The sequence below is a fragment of the Chiloscyllium punctatum genome, chromosome 14 (genome assembly GCF_047496795.1).
Source record: "Chiloscyllium punctatum isolate Juve2018m chromosome 14, sChiPun1.3, whole genome shotgun sequence".
In the NCBI taxonomy this organism is placed as follows: domain Eukaryota; kingdom Metazoa; phylum Chordata; class Chondrichthyes; order Orectolobiformes; family Hemiscylliidae; genus Chiloscyllium; species Chiloscyllium punctatum.
In genome coordinates this window covers 18372879-18390587 of record NC_092752.1, presented here as the reverse complement: position 1 = coordinate 18390587, position 17709 = coordinate 18372879, and the positions used below count along the sequence as shown (strand labels likewise).

At 43.0% G+C, this 17709-nt stretch overlaps 1 protein-coding gene across 1 annotated transcript in view; it reads right to left on the bottom strand.

The window, feature by feature from the left end:
* Positions 1–17709, bottom strand: part of LOC140485640 (insulin-like growth factor-binding protein-like 1) — an 80280-nt gene that overhangs the window by 20699 nt on the left and 41872 nt on the right. The window lies entirely within an intron of this gene.

Genomic DNA, 17709 nt, shown 5'->3' with positions numbered 1-17709 from the left:
TCCCATTGAGACACTTGGGAAATTATTCCCCTGCCCAAACCCAACAGGAAGCCCCAGTTCCTTGGTGATGGGGAGCTTGGGTGGCAATGGACTGCTGTAGGGAACCCACAAGAGTGGCTCTCACCATTCAGATATTTGATTGGATGTGCCATTGGAAGAAAGCATAACCATCATGGAAAGAGGAGAGATATCAGAGATTTCTCTGGAGCTTAGAGGCTTTCTGCAGGCACTGGCTACTCCTGCCACAAGGACCTCCCTGCACTGGCCTTTAGTTACAACTGCTGTCTGCTCCCACTGACATAGAGTTGGTCTGTCAATGAAAGGAGGACCCACAGATCAGCAGATAGTTGTCCTTCTCACCTACTGACAGGAATAATTTAAGGTGGCAATCCAGAGGAAGGCAGTGAGATCGGTGTCCTCTCACATTGACCATTTTTAATTGTCTCCTAGAGAGGCAGGGTTAAAAGAAATGCCTTTCAGGAAAAAATAGAAAAAGACCTTGTTATCTGTACGAAACCTTGGAATGTAACTGTACAATGTAGCCATTTACAATTTGACATACATTTGGGGAGGTAAAAAAAGCATATATTTGCCTTATAAAAGCACAAGATTGTACACTAATAGTGACCTTGACCATCACTTGATTGTCTAACCAGACACAATAAACCACTCCCTATTAACTGTCATTCCAGATAATCAGGAGTCTGTTTCCCAGGACGAGGCTGTTTCAAATCTCTAAAAATGCACAATACTGGAATGAAGCCAAAATTGGTTTGTAACTGCTCTCAAGCAGTTGAGGGTCTGAAAAGTTCCATAATTTTGTCACCCTATCTAATTCTATTGGGAATGAGTCCCAGCATGACAAACAGATTGCTGCAGCAATGTCTATGGGAGTTCTGTGTCCACCGTTCACAAAGATTGCTACATGAGAGTATGAAGGGGGCCTTAAGCTGGGAGCTCTTGTCCCCTCATTCCCACAAAGGCTTAGTTAACCTTGGCTGGCCCCCTCAAGGCCCAATGATTTTGAAAATGCATCACAACACCTTGTTTTTCTCCACTCTGCCATGTATAGCTGGAACAGATAAATACAGCACAACATCCTTAAAGGGGAAAACTGAGTCCGTCACAAAGAGACAGCAGGCTGCTGAAAGCACTGAAATCCTGCAACATAAATGCAATCCAGGCAGTTACTGCTGTAAATTAGATGGCAGACCAATTTAAAATGCTTTTCAGTTCAGAAGTACAAAGAAAATTTGACCTGGATGTCGCTGGGCAGAAATGTAGGTGGTAGAGTTTACCATGTAATAAAGCAGGGCCTAATGAGGTCTTTAAAAAACTGCTCGCCTAACGACACTGTTGGAGCTTATTATGAAGTCCCCAGTAAATCAATCTTCTTACTAATGAAGTAGCAGAGTGTTGTTAAAGGAGGCAATTGCACGTTTGCCAAATACCCTTCAATTATGAGCGAACCTATGGTATCTGCAGGGAATCTGGACCCCCCCCATGGACTACACATAGATTTTGATCATACAGCTTTTATATTTCACAGTGATCTATCAAGGGCCATCTGCTCAGAATACTCCATCTGTAAAATTATGAAGAAGGCAATATCTGCAGCAATGCTTTTTAAAAAAGGAGCACACAGCGACTGAAACAACGCTTTATAGCAAAGCAATTTCCTGAAGCAGCCTTTAATTAACAACAGGAATACACATGCACAAAATCCTATCCAGTTGCTCAATATCCAAGGAGCCAGAGATCATTTTGATAATTATTTTGTCTTATAGATAAAAGTAATCCATTCTAATGTTCTTTAGTGACCATTCCCAGCCAACTCTCTCCGCCCTCCAATTAACCTACTTATCAGCATTTTTCCTATTTAATACTCGCTGCTCAAAGCTCCTAATTCTGTTGCAAATCCTGTTCTACAGTGTAAAACCAAACTTTGAGCAGACATGACCAAAATTAACAGCAAAAATCCTAAGTCAGCAGTCCCCAGTTGCCGAGGAGAAAGTGAGAACTGCAGATGCTGGAGACCAGAGCTGAAATGTGCTGCTGGAAAAGCACAGCAGGCCAGGCAGCATCCAAGGAACAGGAGAATCGACATTCCGGGCATGAGCCCTTCTTCAGGAATCCTTGGATGCTGCCTGGCCTGCTGTGCTTTTCCAGCGGCACATTTTCAGTCCCCAGTTGCCCCCCCAAACATGGCTTAGATGCACAGACAAAGAAATGACAATGAAGAAGCCAATCAATGCACCTCATTGATGTGTTGCTCGATGCATGTCTTACCATATAATGTAGTCATGCAATTATCTAGGATGGATATTTGGGAGAAAATGGGACAGTGGGTTAGCCTGCTACCCAACCTTCCTCACCCACCACCTCTTCACTCTTGACAGCATTTAAATGCAGAGGAGTGGCCTTTAGACAGACCATCACAGAAGCAGTTAGTTTTGTAGAGAGGCAGTTTTTTTTCAGAAGCTTACTCGATGCTGTTTTGCCACTGGAAAATACACCCCTCAACAATGCCACAATTCAAAGAAGGATCCAGGATAGTTGTCAGGAAGTACAACCTCAAACACATTTAGATTGATACCTGGAATAGTTAGGTACTGGAGGCAAAAGCTCACATCATTTGGAGACATTTAGACAGTGATGGGGGATCATCAATTTGCATGGAAAGATGGACTAGAAGGGACAACTTCCTCAGTATGCCTGTGCTTTGCGATTATATAGAATTCATAGAACTCCACAATCTGGAAGCCAACCATTCAGCCTATTAAATCCGCACCAACCCTCCAAACAGCAATCACATTCAGATTCACCCCCCTACTCTATCCCTGTAACCCTGCATTTCCCATGGCTAATCCTCCTAGGCCTGCACATCCTTAGACTATGAGAAGAAACTGAAGGAAACCCATGCAGATGTGGGAGAATATTCAAACTCCACACAGACATTCATCCAAGACTGGAATCAAACCCAGGTCCCTGGCGCTGTCAAGCAGCAGTGCTAACCACTAATCCACTGTGCCACCCTAAAGTGGTCTAGTTTAGGATAGAAAGCCAACCATTGATTTTAACCCCATCACAAAAAGCATTCCCATACCAACTATTCCACCCTCTCCTTAGTCACCTCAGCTATTTGACCCTGAGTTGAGCATCCAACTTCATGTCCTCTCCAGTACCCAAATCTATGTCCAAGCACCCTATGATCTGTATTTCCTTGTTTGTTATGATCTGCCTGTACTGCTTGCAAAACAAAGCTTTTCACTATACTTAGGTACATGTGACAGCAATAAATCAAACTACTGTAATACTTACCATCTCCACTTCTTATTCACACTATCTGCTAAAACCCTTGACTGTGATTTTATTATCTCCACACTCAATGAATCCACTGCCTTCCTGCTTAGCGTCCAAACCTTCAACCCCAAAAACCTCAGTTCATCCAGAACTTTGCTGCCCAAATCTTACCTCTCTCAAGCTCCTAATCACCTGTGATATTCTGTTTTGTTATCATGCTGTAATTTTCCATGTAGAATCGTGAAGAATAGGACACTTATGCAACCCCACAAAGTCCAGATTATAGGTTATATCCCTTTATTTTCACCCTATTGTTAGATCTTGCTCATAGAGCTGACTGGTTTAAAATTAACTCGAACCAATGAACAGGGAGCCAGAGGCACTGGCACAAGACAGGGACAGCTGTCACATGCTTTCACCATCACTAATTTAGCACTTGCAGCCTGCTGCCTTGCATTGGCAAAAAGCCTGTGTTTATTCTGTGTGAAGTCCCCTTTGTAATGGGGAGGAGTCAAGCTACCTACTTTAAACAACTTGAAAAAATATAAATGAGAAATCACATGACTCAGAAAAAAATAATTTTGAACTAAGTCTATCAAGGATTGAGAGTGTCTCTAGCAATGCCAGTATTTCATAGAATTGACACAGTATAGAGGGAGGCCATTCAGTCCACTCTGTTTACACTGGCTTCCTGAATGAACCCAGTCACCAACCTTACACAATCATCATTTTCAGTTAAACATATTTAGTCCCTTCTAAATAGCTCAACTGAACTTGTAGACATTCTGTTCAGGTAGATTATGACACATCTGAGGCAGGTAGGACTTGATCCCTAGAGGTAGGGACACTACCAGTAAGTCACAAGAGCCCACAATGGAACTTGTATCCTATCCCTAATTGCCCATCTGTAGGTAATGGTGAGTCCATGTGGCAGGAGGTACAGTGCTGATGGGGAGGGAGTTCCAGAGTTTTGACCCAGCAGACAGCGAAACAATTTCAGATCACGTTGCTTTGTGGTGCTTGCAGATGGTGGAGTTTCATTGCAAAATGTTTTTTTACTTCTAGGTGGTACAGTTTGTGGTTTAGAATATGTTTTTGAAAGAGCCTTAGTGAGTTATTACTGTGTATCTTGTTGGTAGGACTCTCTGCTACCACCTGTGCATTGGCAGTGGAGAACGTGAATGGTTAATTTGCTGGTCGGGGTGCCAATTAAGAGAGCGGTTTTGTCCTGTGTGCTGTTTGGCTTCTTGAGTTTTGTTGGAGTCACATTCATCCAGTGAGGTGGGGGAAATTCCATCAGACTCCCAACTTGTGGCTTGTAGGTGGTGCTGCATGGTACTGAGCATTGTGCAATCATCAGGTGACACCTCCACTTCAGACTGTTTGATAGAGTAAAGGTCATTGACTACGCAGCTGAAGATGGTTGGGCATAGGAAACAGCCTAACAACCTCTTATAGCATGGCCCTGAAACCGAGATGATTCGACTTCAAGAATCATTGCCAAAGTTCCCTCTGAGCTGTGTGGCTACATACACACAGTTGCTCCAGTACTCTTTGCGTGGGAATTGGCTTTGACATACTGATTGCAGCATTGATTTGTGTTCCAGAACTCGCTGTTGCATAGACCTCAGAGGTTCATGCAGCTGGAAAGAAAATTAGAGGGAACTCTGATCATAGCCATCTTCCTTTGTACAATATATGTCTCCAACTCCAGTGGCGAGATCCCCCCCCACTGATTCCCACTGAATTCAATTTTGCCAGGGTTCCTTGATGCCACACTTAGTCAACTGCTGCCTAGATGTCAAGGGCAGTCAATTTCACCTACCCTGTTGCGATCTGTTCTTTCATCCATGTTTTGATCGAGGGTGAAATGAGGTCAGGAGCAGTGTGGCCCTGACGGAATCCAGCCTTTGCGTCATTTAGCAAGTTATTGCTGAGCAAGTGCTACTTAATGGCACTGTTGACGACACCTTCCATCACATTGCTGACAGTTGGGAGCAGGCTGGTGGTTTAATAGCTTGCTGCCTTTGAATTGTTCTATTTGTTGCAGACAGGACATAACCGGGCAGTTTTCCACCTTGTCAGATAGATGCCAGTCTTGCAGTTGTGCTGGCACAGATTGGTTCGGGAGGTGGTTATTTCTGAAGCACAAGTTTTCAGCATGATAGCCAGAATGTGAAAAGGGTCCATCCAGTCAGTTCAACTTCTTCTTGATATCACAGAGAGTGAATTGAATGGCTGAAGATTGGTTGTCTCAATAGGAGGCTGAAACAGATCATCCATCTGGCATCTTCAGCAGAAGATGAATGCAAAAGATTCAAACTTGTCGTTTGCACCCATATGAGGATGAGGATTTTTGTGAGTTCTCTTCCTCCAGAAAATTGTTTGACTCTTCATCACCATTTATACTTGGGATAAGGCAGGATTACAGGGCTCAGATTTTAGCCTTGTCTATTCATGCTACTTCTGTCATCTGGCACGAATAGTCCTGTCCTATTTTTTCATCAGACTGAGCTCAACTTTTATGGATGCCTGGTGCTACTCCTGGCATGTCCTCCTACACTCTTCATTGAACCAAGATTGATTCCCAGCTTGATAGTAATGGTAGAAAATGATTGATATGTTGGACTGTGCAGTTACAGGTTGATTAGATTAGATTCCCTATAGTATGAAAACAGGCCCTTCGGCTCAACACGTCCACACTGACCCTGAAGAATAACCCACCCAGACCCATTACCCACCCTATATTTACCCCTGACTAATACACTAACACTATGGGTAATTTAGCATGGCAAATTCACCTGACTTGCTCATCTTTGGATTGTGCTTATGTGCAATTCTGCTCCTGCTAATGATCAACAGTGTCTCATGAATGCTCAGGTTTTGAACAGGTAGTTTTGTTTTGTATTCACCCCATTTAGCACTGTGACGCTACCATACCTCCAGATAAATGACATGCTCAGTGAAAAGACAGGACTTCCTCTTCACAAGGACTCTGCAGTAGTCACAATTACCTATATTGAGCTTATGCCAACATGGTAATTTTAACACAGTTCTGAATGCATCTAACAGGGTGAGAATAACAAGGTTGTGCTATCTATTAGGAATTTCTTCAATAAAACGTATGTCATGGTTTTTAGAAAGTTGTATTACGCTAAGTGGAATAGTCCCTATAAAAATGGCTTTCAGTATTTGCCAAGTGTGGAGTATAGTTAACCTTAACTCCTGGCCTAATGAAGGCACAACCTACTCCCACTCATTGCAGCACCATAACAGAGCTCAATGAGGTGCTCCCACAATCCACTGCAAGAATTCTGAATTTCAAATATTTACAGCACAAATTGGGCTTCATTTATATGCTAACCTGTACCAAGTAGTGAAGAGCTGAACCAACCACAGAGCCCCCAAATATGGCTCTCTGCAAAAACATTTGAACAACCGAACAATATAGTGTAGTTCAGTGAACAATCGGTGTACATGCTTCAGCAAACAACCAGCAGACACATTTCAGTGCATAACCCTCAACAGCCATTTCCATCCTCTATCGCCTACAGGGACAAAGGCAGCAGAAGCATGGGAGAAGCATTAACTGCAAGTTTCTCTGCAAGTCACACATCACCCTGACTTGGAGCTACATCGGCATTCCTTTATCGTTGCTGGGTCCAAATCCTGGATCTCCCATCTGAATGGCTTTGTGATTGTACCTATACATCAGGTGAAGCAGTTCAAGAAGTCATCTCACCTGCCCTTCTTCAAAAGCATTTACAATGGGCAGTACGGTGGTCAGTAGTTAGCACTGCAGCCTCATAGAGCCAGGGACCCAGGTTCGATTCTAGCTGCGGATGATTGTCTGTGTGGGTTTCCTCCGGATGCTCCGGTTTCCTCCCACAGTCCAAAAATGTGCAGGTTAGGTGAATTGGCCATGCAAAATTGCCCATAGTGCTCAGGGACATGCAGACTAAGTGGATTAACCAGGGGAAATATAGGTTTATGGGGATAGGGTAGGGGGGGTTGTGTCCCGGTGGGATGCTCTTCAGAAGTCGGTGTGAACTTGATGGGCTGAATGGTCTGCTTCCACTCTGAAGGAATTCTATGGTTCTATGAACCAAACATCTTCTTAAAGCTAAGAATGTGTGTCAAAAGCAGCAGGAAGTTACAATGGGACATGGACAGATTACATTGCATGTGATGGGGAATTCTGATGAGGCTCTCACAACTCAGTAACAGGAATACAAAGTGCAACCTAGAAGTGACCTTCTGGGGTGATATTATATGACATGTCCCCACTGCCCCTACCTCAGAGTGAGGATCGACTCTACGAAAGCTTCCAATCAGATGCTAGCAGGTAGCCTCCAAAACAAAGAATAGGGGTATGGCCTGGTCTAGAAACTAGTTGGAGATTGTAACACAAGAGATGGACCTTGTGTAACCAAGTGCAGTGTACCAGTTTGGACCCAAAGAAGCTGCAGTTGAACAGTGTACCGTAGTCGCGAGTGTGGTGCTGGAAAAGCACAGCAGGTCAGGCAGCATCCGAGAAGCAGGAGAATTGACGTTTCGGGCAAAAATCCTTCATCAGGTTTCTGATGAAGAGCTTATGCCCGAAATGTTGATTCTCCTGCTCCTCGGATGCTGCCTGACCTGCTGTGCTTTTCCAGCACCACGCTCTCGATTCTGATCTCCAGCATCTGCAGTCCTCACTTTCTCTAGTGTACCATAGTTCTCAAGTCAGCTCCGAAAGCTTAGCTGACCCTGCTGTCACACAGCATTCTCTCAACCATCACTAAGATGGTGTAAATATCTCCTTATCCACTAGGAGGAAAACAATATCCTTCCACACTGCTTTAAAAGGAACAAGCCCTTTTGGACCACATTTTTTAAGTCTTGACAATTCGATTTCAGTCATGACTAAGCTGCGGAAGCCAACATGAATTCTCACTAAAGCCCCAGTGCAAAGGGTCCTTGACTTTGAACTTCTGTAAGGCTCATGAGCAAACATTATCCATAGACAAGCAGATATAATTCTGAATATACAAATTAAAAACTCTTCAGTGTGTGTTGCAGAGCAAGCAATGGAACGCACAACTTAATATTTGATTTACAATTATGAAGGCAACATCACATCTATATCACAAACCCTTGACATAATTATGTTCCTTAAAAAAAATCAATGTGAAATTCTAGTTACTCCTCTGTAGTAGAGTAGTTCAACAGGGGGTGGGGAGGTGCATTTCAGTTTTTCTCCCATGTGAGAAGCAGGTGAGCAAATTTCAGAAAGATAATCATTAAACAAAAAAAAACTGTAAGAACTGTGGATGCTGGGAGTCAGAAAACTAAACCGGATATTGCTGGAAAAACTCAGCACATCTGGCAACTTCTGTGGAGAGAGAAAACAGAGTTAACCTTTCGAGTCCAGTGACCCTTCCTCAGAACTGCTTTGAAGAAGGGTCACCGAACACCAAGTGTTAAATCTCCTTTCTCTCCTCAAATACTGCCTGACTCTCCTGAATTTTACCAGCAATTTTTGTTTTTGTTACAGAACGATAACGTTTGCTGCAACAGTAAGCATAAAGTTCAGACACAAAAACAATTCCAAAGCAATAAAATAAAGGAGTAATTAATAAAAATAACCAATATAACGTGCTAAGCAGCAAAGCTGATTAATAAAACCTTTTTATGCCTTTTTCCTTAAGAAGCAGAATTAAATTCCATTGAGGGCTGAAGGCCCTGTTCTACGTTGTATTGTTCTTATTGTTCTAAGTGAGAAAAAGACTAGGCCTCAAGTCTTGATCACTTAGGAAGGAGGTGGGAGCAGACCAGAGACAAAGAGTTGGGTTCAACTCATGCACTCTGGTAATGCACACTCTGAGTTGGCCTTAGTGCAATTCGTAGGGTAGCAGGTTTGCTTTCATTCTCTTTATTTTCTCTATTCCAATCTGCTTTGTGGAGGCAAGAGATGGAGGTGGAGAGTGCATGTATACCCAAATCCATCTCAAGCAAACCAAGCTGAACATCCATAACCAACCTGACCACCCCATACACATTCACCGACACCTTTCACACATTCATTCCTGTGCACCACCCACACACCCTCTCATACACCCACATACTCAATCATTTGCTCTCACTGACCCCCCACACTAATTCACTGCACATCCATACATAACTTCTCACTCACTCTCACTCTTTTCCACACACACACCTCTCAAACCCAGGAATTCCTTAACATCCTCAAAGACACCAAGATAAAGGACGACGAGGTCATGGTTTCCTTCGATGTGTCAGCCCTATTCACATCAATAAACATCACCCTAGCCACGCAAACACTGGCTTCACTGCTAGACTAACTAAGGACACAATCACCCGACAGCATCAACTGCATCAGCAAGGGCAGCATCCTCAAACTAGTAGACCTGTGCCTTACAACTCACTTCATCTTCAACGACAAGATCTACAAATAAATCAATGGGACGTGTATGGGATCACCAATACCAGGACTTATAACAGAAGCAATGATGTAGAGGTTAGAACGAACAGCCCTTCCCAACATCCAGCCCAAGTTTTGTACATAACACCTTTATCATCATGAAACGCAACAAACCAGAAACAAATGAGAAGAAACAACATCCTTACTGGTATAAAATTTACCAAACAGGAAGAGAACAATAACTGACTCTCCTTCCTAGACATTACAGTAGAATGAAAAGCCAATGAAGAGCTGCAGACCATCATTTACAGGAAAGCCATACACACACTGACCAGATACTCAACTACAGGAGCAATCATCCCAATACCCATAAATGGAGCTGCATCAGGACATTTTAGGCCACAACATAGTGCAGTACCCAGGAACTACAAGAAGCCGAAGAGAAACACCTATACACCATATTCAGGAACATCGGTTACCCGACAGGCGCACTCCACCGATTCCTACACAACTGACCCAAACAAGAAGGTAGAACACGCCCAGAGACTCGAGTGACCCTGCCCGTACACCAAAGCCATCTCGGAGATGACGACCAGACTATTCCGGCCCTCTGCATCAATGGTAGCCCATAAACCTACCACCACACTGAAACAGTTCCTGATGTATTTAAAGGACCCCATACCAAAAACCAGCAGAATGAATGTGATATACAAAATACCCTGCAAGGACTGCAATGAACATTACATTGGACAAATGGGCAGGAAACTAGCCACCAGGATACATGAGCACCAACTAGTCACCAAAAGACATGACCAACTATCACTGGTATCCACATACACAGACGAAGAGGGACACCATTTTGACTGGGACAATACATCCATCCTGGTACAGGCCAAACAAAGACACGTGCAGGAATTCCTAGAGGCCTGGCATTCAGACCGGAACTCCATTAACAAACATACAAATTTGGATCCCATTTACCCACCTCTCAGAGACAGAACCAGAAATGATATCACCCACCACAACAAACCGAGACAGATTAATAGCAAGTGGGACAGGACACCAATGCTTCCCCAGAGGCTCACTGATGATGTTACCTAGCATGGTGACAAAACTTTTGAGAACAAATCCACTGGCCTAGCAAACAAACTGACAACCTGACTCACCCATTTATATACCCTTTCAACACAGCCATTCACCTACATACCCAACTCACAGGCCTAGGATGTTTGCTGACTGGTATTAATGAAGAACAGTTATGACAGGCCTGTAGAGGTCCGTCATGTGCTTCTTCCTGCCCAGTCTTACATGCCACCTGTCCCAGGCTGTCTGTTGCTGAATCCATTATTCATCCTGACATTTCTATCTCCCCAATGAACCTTCCCCAGTATGGCAGAAACCTGACTCTCATTCTCCATCCTCTCGAATGGTGGGTCTAACCACTTTTGCACCACCCCTCAGGTGATTTGGGATGAAGAAAGATTGAGCAGCAATATTGATTGAGAAGGGGGTGGTAAGGGATAACCATCAGTATTAATGAAGTAGGAAGGGGCAAGGGAAAGAAGAGTGGCAATCTGAGCCAAATTAGAATGGAGAATGTCAACATCAGGTGAAGGAGGGGACCAGAACTACTTTGGGAAATGAAAGTACTTGACATAGAGTCATAGAGTCTTAGAGATGTGCAGCACGGAAACAGACCCTTCGGTCCAACCCGTCCATGCCAACCAGATATCCCAACTCAATCTAGTCTCACCTGCCAGCACCTGGCCCAGATCCCTCCAAACCCTCCCTATTCATATACCCATCCATTACTGCTTAGTCTGGGCCTTTCAAACCCAATCAATAAACAACGGCTTCCAGTGTCCTTCTCTACCTCAGGAACCTATCATTTCTATTTGCCTATATTATGAGTACACAATGTCATGACAACTAATGAAAAACCCAAAACAGTGACTGAAGTTTTATTTATAATGTATGCCAAGGCTTGAAAATGAGCGACAATATAAATTCTGAGCAAAGTAATTGAGTAGCTATCTGGAAGGCTTGTATGGTTTATCTTCAAACTCAAGCAAAACCCTGGAATGTCACATTCAATGAGTGTCAAAGAAGTTTCAAAGAGAAGGACTTCAAAGGGAGAAGTGCACTGCAAATTGAATTTTAACCCCTTGTGAGTTATCTCAGGCAGTGAACATAACAGAAACAATGTGGGCAAGGGACTTGTTTATGACTTTCCTTTTCGCAAAAGTGCAGGAAGAGGTATTAAAAGCCAAATTCTAATGTGTGTGCTGGAGGGTGAAGCTTTTGTGCTGCGAGGGTCATCGCTGAGATGGAAGTCATGAAACTGCCATCAAAAGGAAACAGGACAAAGGCCCTTTAGCTGACTTACAAAGCCAAGCAAAATGTTACACATTTTTGGATTCACTTTTCATTTGTGATGTGTTGTATATGTTGTGCTCTTATTCCTTCTTTCATTTAGCAACCAATAAACTAGCTCTTCTGTTAACTCAAGAAAACCTGTTTATATTGACTCCTTTTACAACATAAATTCATTTGATCTGGGAGGAGGCCTCCACGAAGATACTTTCTAAATTAACCTTTGCTGATTCCTGTTTATGTCCGGCAACCACCAGCTGCTGTCTGAACCCAGCAATTGCCGGCTGCAGATGCTGGTGTGGGCAGACAGGAGAGTCAATTCTTACAACTTCACAAGTTACTTTATTAATATATTAAACCATGCACTTCTGTTCTCTTACAAACTAGATCTTACATATTTCCCACAAACTGTGAATTAAAAACCTATTTATACAACCACTCAAGTCCCCTGACACTCCGAGTACTCATAGAACACAAAAGATTATACCCGATCTGGATAACCATTATGTTGCTGCTGAGGAAGGCTGATGTTAACCACACACTGCTCTCTCTCTCTCTCTGTCCATGTCTCCATGTCCCTGATGTACAGTCTGATTTGTGAGGGTGGGTCTCTGGAGTTGTCGCTGCCTGTACGCCTCAAAGGTTTTCATTTATCCTCTTTCCTTATCTTTCTCGAGTCCTGGTGTCTTTTTCAGGCTGATTTACTTTGGCATATCTTTACCTTATTGGCTCCAGATCAAGGTGCTAGGTAGCGTTACCTCATTGCCCCTTATCCAAATAAGGCTTCAGCATTACCTCGTCTTTCTTACTTTTTTTCTGAAGAATATGGGTTGGTACCCAGCAGTACCGGGATTCTGGTCATTCTCAGTTCCTGAGCTGTTTACCCCTGCGTGTCAGCAGTTTTTTATATACTGAGCATTCCTAGCCCCTGTCAGCGACTGGTATCACTGTGTCTCTGCAGCTTCCTGGCTACTATCTCATTTTCAGGAACATATCTCTGATTGGTCCCCCTGTCTCTGTCTGTGGAGCAGCCTGGCTAACATCTTGTTGCAATCAACTGAGAGTGCAGGTGAATAAAGAAGTGGAGCCTGTTTATTCCACCTCACTTGGAAACTAGGGTATTATGCCTGGAGCTGTAAGAATTTGGGGAACCTTGCCCAGGGACCAGACATAACGTAAAAAGAGGAATACAAGTAGGCCTTTTGGGCCCACATGCCTGGCCCTGTTATTCAATAAGGTCATTGTTGACTTGCCCCAGACTTCATCTCCTCTTTTGTGCAAGCTCCTCATAGTCCTCAATGTCTCGATTTTGTTTTAAAATTTTTGTATATCTAAAATATAGCCAAGATTTTCACTTGGTGGACATAAAGACTACATTACAAGACAAAAACATTTCACGATCGCAGGACGTATTTCACAGCCAATGACATTATTCAAAGTTTTGACACTGCTGTCATGTTGGAAAAGTAACAGCCAATTTGCACATACTCTGCAAAATGCCAATAAGAAAATTATCAAACAAGCTGCTGTAGTGGTTTCACTTGATGAATAAAAGTTGGTCAAGACACTAGGAGAGCTGCAAGCTCTTTTTAAAAACTGTACCATCTGAAAAGGCAGTATGTGGCCTTGATTTAACATTACATGTAAGAGCTGGGCATTTCTGCCGGTGTCACCCTCCTTCAGTATTACCCTGGCATAAAGTCTGACTGATGTGCTCAGATCTATAGACAGGCAACTTGACTCAGGGTTGCAAGAGCTACCATGAAGCTTTGCTAACACTACAAGTGCTGACCAGCATTTTCACATGAATTTGCAAACGATGTGTATTTATGATAACATCTCTCAGCTTGAATAAATCTTTCATTCAATTGTCTCACTCCAGTTGGCAACCCATCCAACCATTGCAAAATGCGTTCTTATTTGTGATGACATCCAAGGACAAATATCATGCAATGAAAATTGCTTAGTTTAGCTTAAACTCATTTGCAGCTGTCAATGAAACAAACAGGTGCAATTATTCACTCTACATTCAGTGGCTTTTTACATTAAAAAGTGATTTGTAACTTCTAAACAAACTCCCTACAGAACACACAGTTAGTACAATTGGTGTCAGCTGGGGTTCACTTAGTAACACTCCTGACCCAGAGGCATAACATTCTAAGATTGAGATCAACTCCACAACTTGAGCATAATAATCTACATTGATTGAACGCTACATTATTGGGATTGCTATCTTTCAGATTCAATGTTAAATTAAGACGCTGTTCACTCTCTCAGGTAGACATGGCTCTATTTGAAGGACAAATTAGAGGTTCCGGTCAATACATTTGTCCCTCATTCACAAAGCAGCTTACCTGGTCATTATCACTTTCTTGTTTGAGGGGCTTGCTGTGCACAGACTTGCCAATGCATTTCCTATCTTACTATAGTGACTGTATGTCAAAAGTACTTCCTTAGTTGTAAGATATTTTGAGACGTCTGGAGGGCTTGAAAGATGTTATGTATATTAATACAACTGAAGAACAGGAAAAGCCAGCATTAATGACTGAAGGTTATATTTGTGCACATGTTATTCACTGGACTCGGGATATGAATCATGTACAAAGCATCAGCCATAGCCTTCCAGCTAACATCACCTGTACATGCATCCAACAGCATGTTACATCCTGCATAGATACCACCCCAAAACACTTTAACCTGCATGAAAATACTTGTATGTTTTCAATAGATCTTGGTGTCTTGATTTAGAATTTATTCATAATTAAGGTAATGATGCAATGAATAGGAATTCCAAACCTCCAGACACACGTTAAACCAGATCATGGGTGTATTTAGATTTTACGTACTGGCCTAGATCAATAACACCTAATAATATTACTGGTTTTGAAAAGAAATAGATGGGAAGACTGAGCAAAGCATGAGTTGAAAACTATTGGCACTTTTGGATAGAAGGTAGGGGGTGGAGGCAGAAAGGAAAGTTGGAAAATCACCCAGGTTAACAACAATGGGTTTGAGAGAATATGCGTTGGGTTTAATTGACATGTGCAGTTTTGAAAGAAAATGGGAAGCAAGTAGCACAGAAACTAGAGTCGGCTCATAGAACATAGAAGAATACAGCGCAGTACAGGCCCTTTGGCCCTCGATGTTGCGCCGATCCAAGCCCACCTAACCTACACTAGCCCACTATCCTCCATATGCCTATCCAATGCCCGTTTAAATACCCATAAAGAGGGAGAGTCCACCACTGCTACTGGCAGGGCATTCCATGAACCCACGACTCGCTGAGTAAAGAATCTACCCCTAAGATCTGTCCTATACCTACCACCCCTTAATTTAAAGCTATGCCCCCTCGTAATAGCTGACTCCATACGTGGAAAAAGGTTCTCATGGTCAACCCTATCTAAACCCCTAATCATCTTGTACACCTCTATCACCCCTAAACCTTCTTTTCTCCAATGAAAACAGCCCCAAGTGCCTCAGCCTTTCCTCATACGATCTTCCTACCATACCAGGCAACATCCTGGTAAACCTCCTCTGCACCCGTTCCAGTGCCTCCACCTCCTTCCTATAGTATGGTGACCAAAACTGCACACAATACTCCAGATGTGGCCGCACCAGAGTCTTATACAACTGCAACATGACTTCAGGACTCCGGAACTCAATTCCTCTACCAATAAAAGCCAGTACGCCATATGCCTTCTTCACCGCACTATTTACCTGGGTGGCAACTTTCAGAGATCTGTGTACATGGACACCAAGATCCCTTTGCTCATCCACACTACCAAGTATCCGACCATTAGCCCAGTACCCCATCTTTTTGTTACTCTTACCAAAGTGAATCACCTCACACTTAGCTACATTGAACTCCATTTGCCACCTTTCTGCCCAGCTCTGCAGCTTATCTATATCCCGCTGTAACCTGACACATCCTTCCTCACTGTCAACAACTCCACCGACTTTCGTATCATCCACAAACTTGCTCACCCAACCTTCTAGCCCCTCCTCCAGATCATTTATAAAAATGACAAACAGCAATGGTCCCAAAACAGATCCTTGTGGAACACCGCTAGTAACTGCACTCCAAGATGAACCTTTACCATCAACTACTACCCTCTGTCTTCTTCCAGCCAGCCAATTCCTAATCCAAACCTCCAACTCACCCTCAATGCCATACCTCCGTATTTTTTGCAGTAGCCTAAAATTCGATGGACTGAATTGCCTACTTCTGCTTCTATGTTTTATCGGCAAACGTGAATACTGCAGATGCTGGAGACCAGAGACCACCTTCCCCCAGTTCCAACCTTCCAGCTCAGCACCGTCCTCATGACCTGTTGCCATCTCTCAATCTTCCTTCCCACCAATGTGCTCCACCCTCCTCCCTGACCTATCACCTTCACCCCCACCTCCATCCACCTATTGCACTCTCAACTACCTTCCCCCCAACCCCACCCTCCTCCCATTTATCTCTCCACCCCTGAGGCTCCCAGTCTCATTGCTGATGAAGGGCTTTTGCCCGAAATGTCAATTTTCCTGCTCCTCAGAATCTCCCTGACCTGCTGTGCTTTTCCAGCACCAGCTTTTCCTTGCTATGTTTTTATAGTCTTGTGATAAGAATAATTGAAGTATTCACATCAATCACTTTTATTTTTGACAGAGTTGTTAGCCTTTTAAATTTACCTATTTGTTTCTTTTTAAATAATCCAAATGTTTCACTACTGTATGTTATTTTGCGAAGTTAACATGCTTATTAAAATTAATTACTTAGATATGATAATTTATTGGCTTGATTGAAACATTTCACTTGTTTTTTTTTAACCAAGTTAGGATATTTGTTTGAATAAATCAACTAACTTATTTTATCAAATTAACCCACTCATTTTTTTTAAGAATGCCTTGGTTTATTGGATTTAACTGCTTCTTTTAGCACAGTTCCCATTTCTTTTAGGTCATTCTATTCAATTAGCCCATTTGATTAATTAAATTAATTATTTTAATAAATCAACTAGTTTGATTCAATGAATGAGTTTACTGTGTTAAATTTACCTGTCTTTTGTTGATCTCCTGTTTGCAGCAAGTCACCAAGGTTGTTTCAAGTACTTCTCTCAAACCCATGATATCTACCAAATGGTAGAACAAGGGCAGTGTATTGCTGGGAAAGCACAGCAGGTCAGGCAGCATCTGAGAAGCAGGAGAATCGATGTTACAGATATAAGCCCTTCACCCTGATCACAGCTTTACTCCATTTTTGCCGATTCAGATTTGGCATATGAGTCCTGAGCAGTTTTCTCCTTCAGTCCTTCACCATTCCTGATGAATGGCTTACACCCGAAACGTCGATTCTCCTGCTCCTCGGATGCTGCCTGACCTGCTGCGCTTTCTCAGCAACACACTCTTGACTCTGATCTCCAGCATCTGCAGACCGCACTTTCTCTTGGTAGAACAAGGACAGGAGGTAACTGGGATGCCATCACCTCCAAGCTCCCCTCATATCATACCTATAGCAGGACATTCTGGTCTGGACATATTTTGGTGCTCCATCATTGCGTAAAATCCATTAGCCAACAATATGGAGGGAGTACCTTTACTGTTGTTTAAGATAGTCCATCACC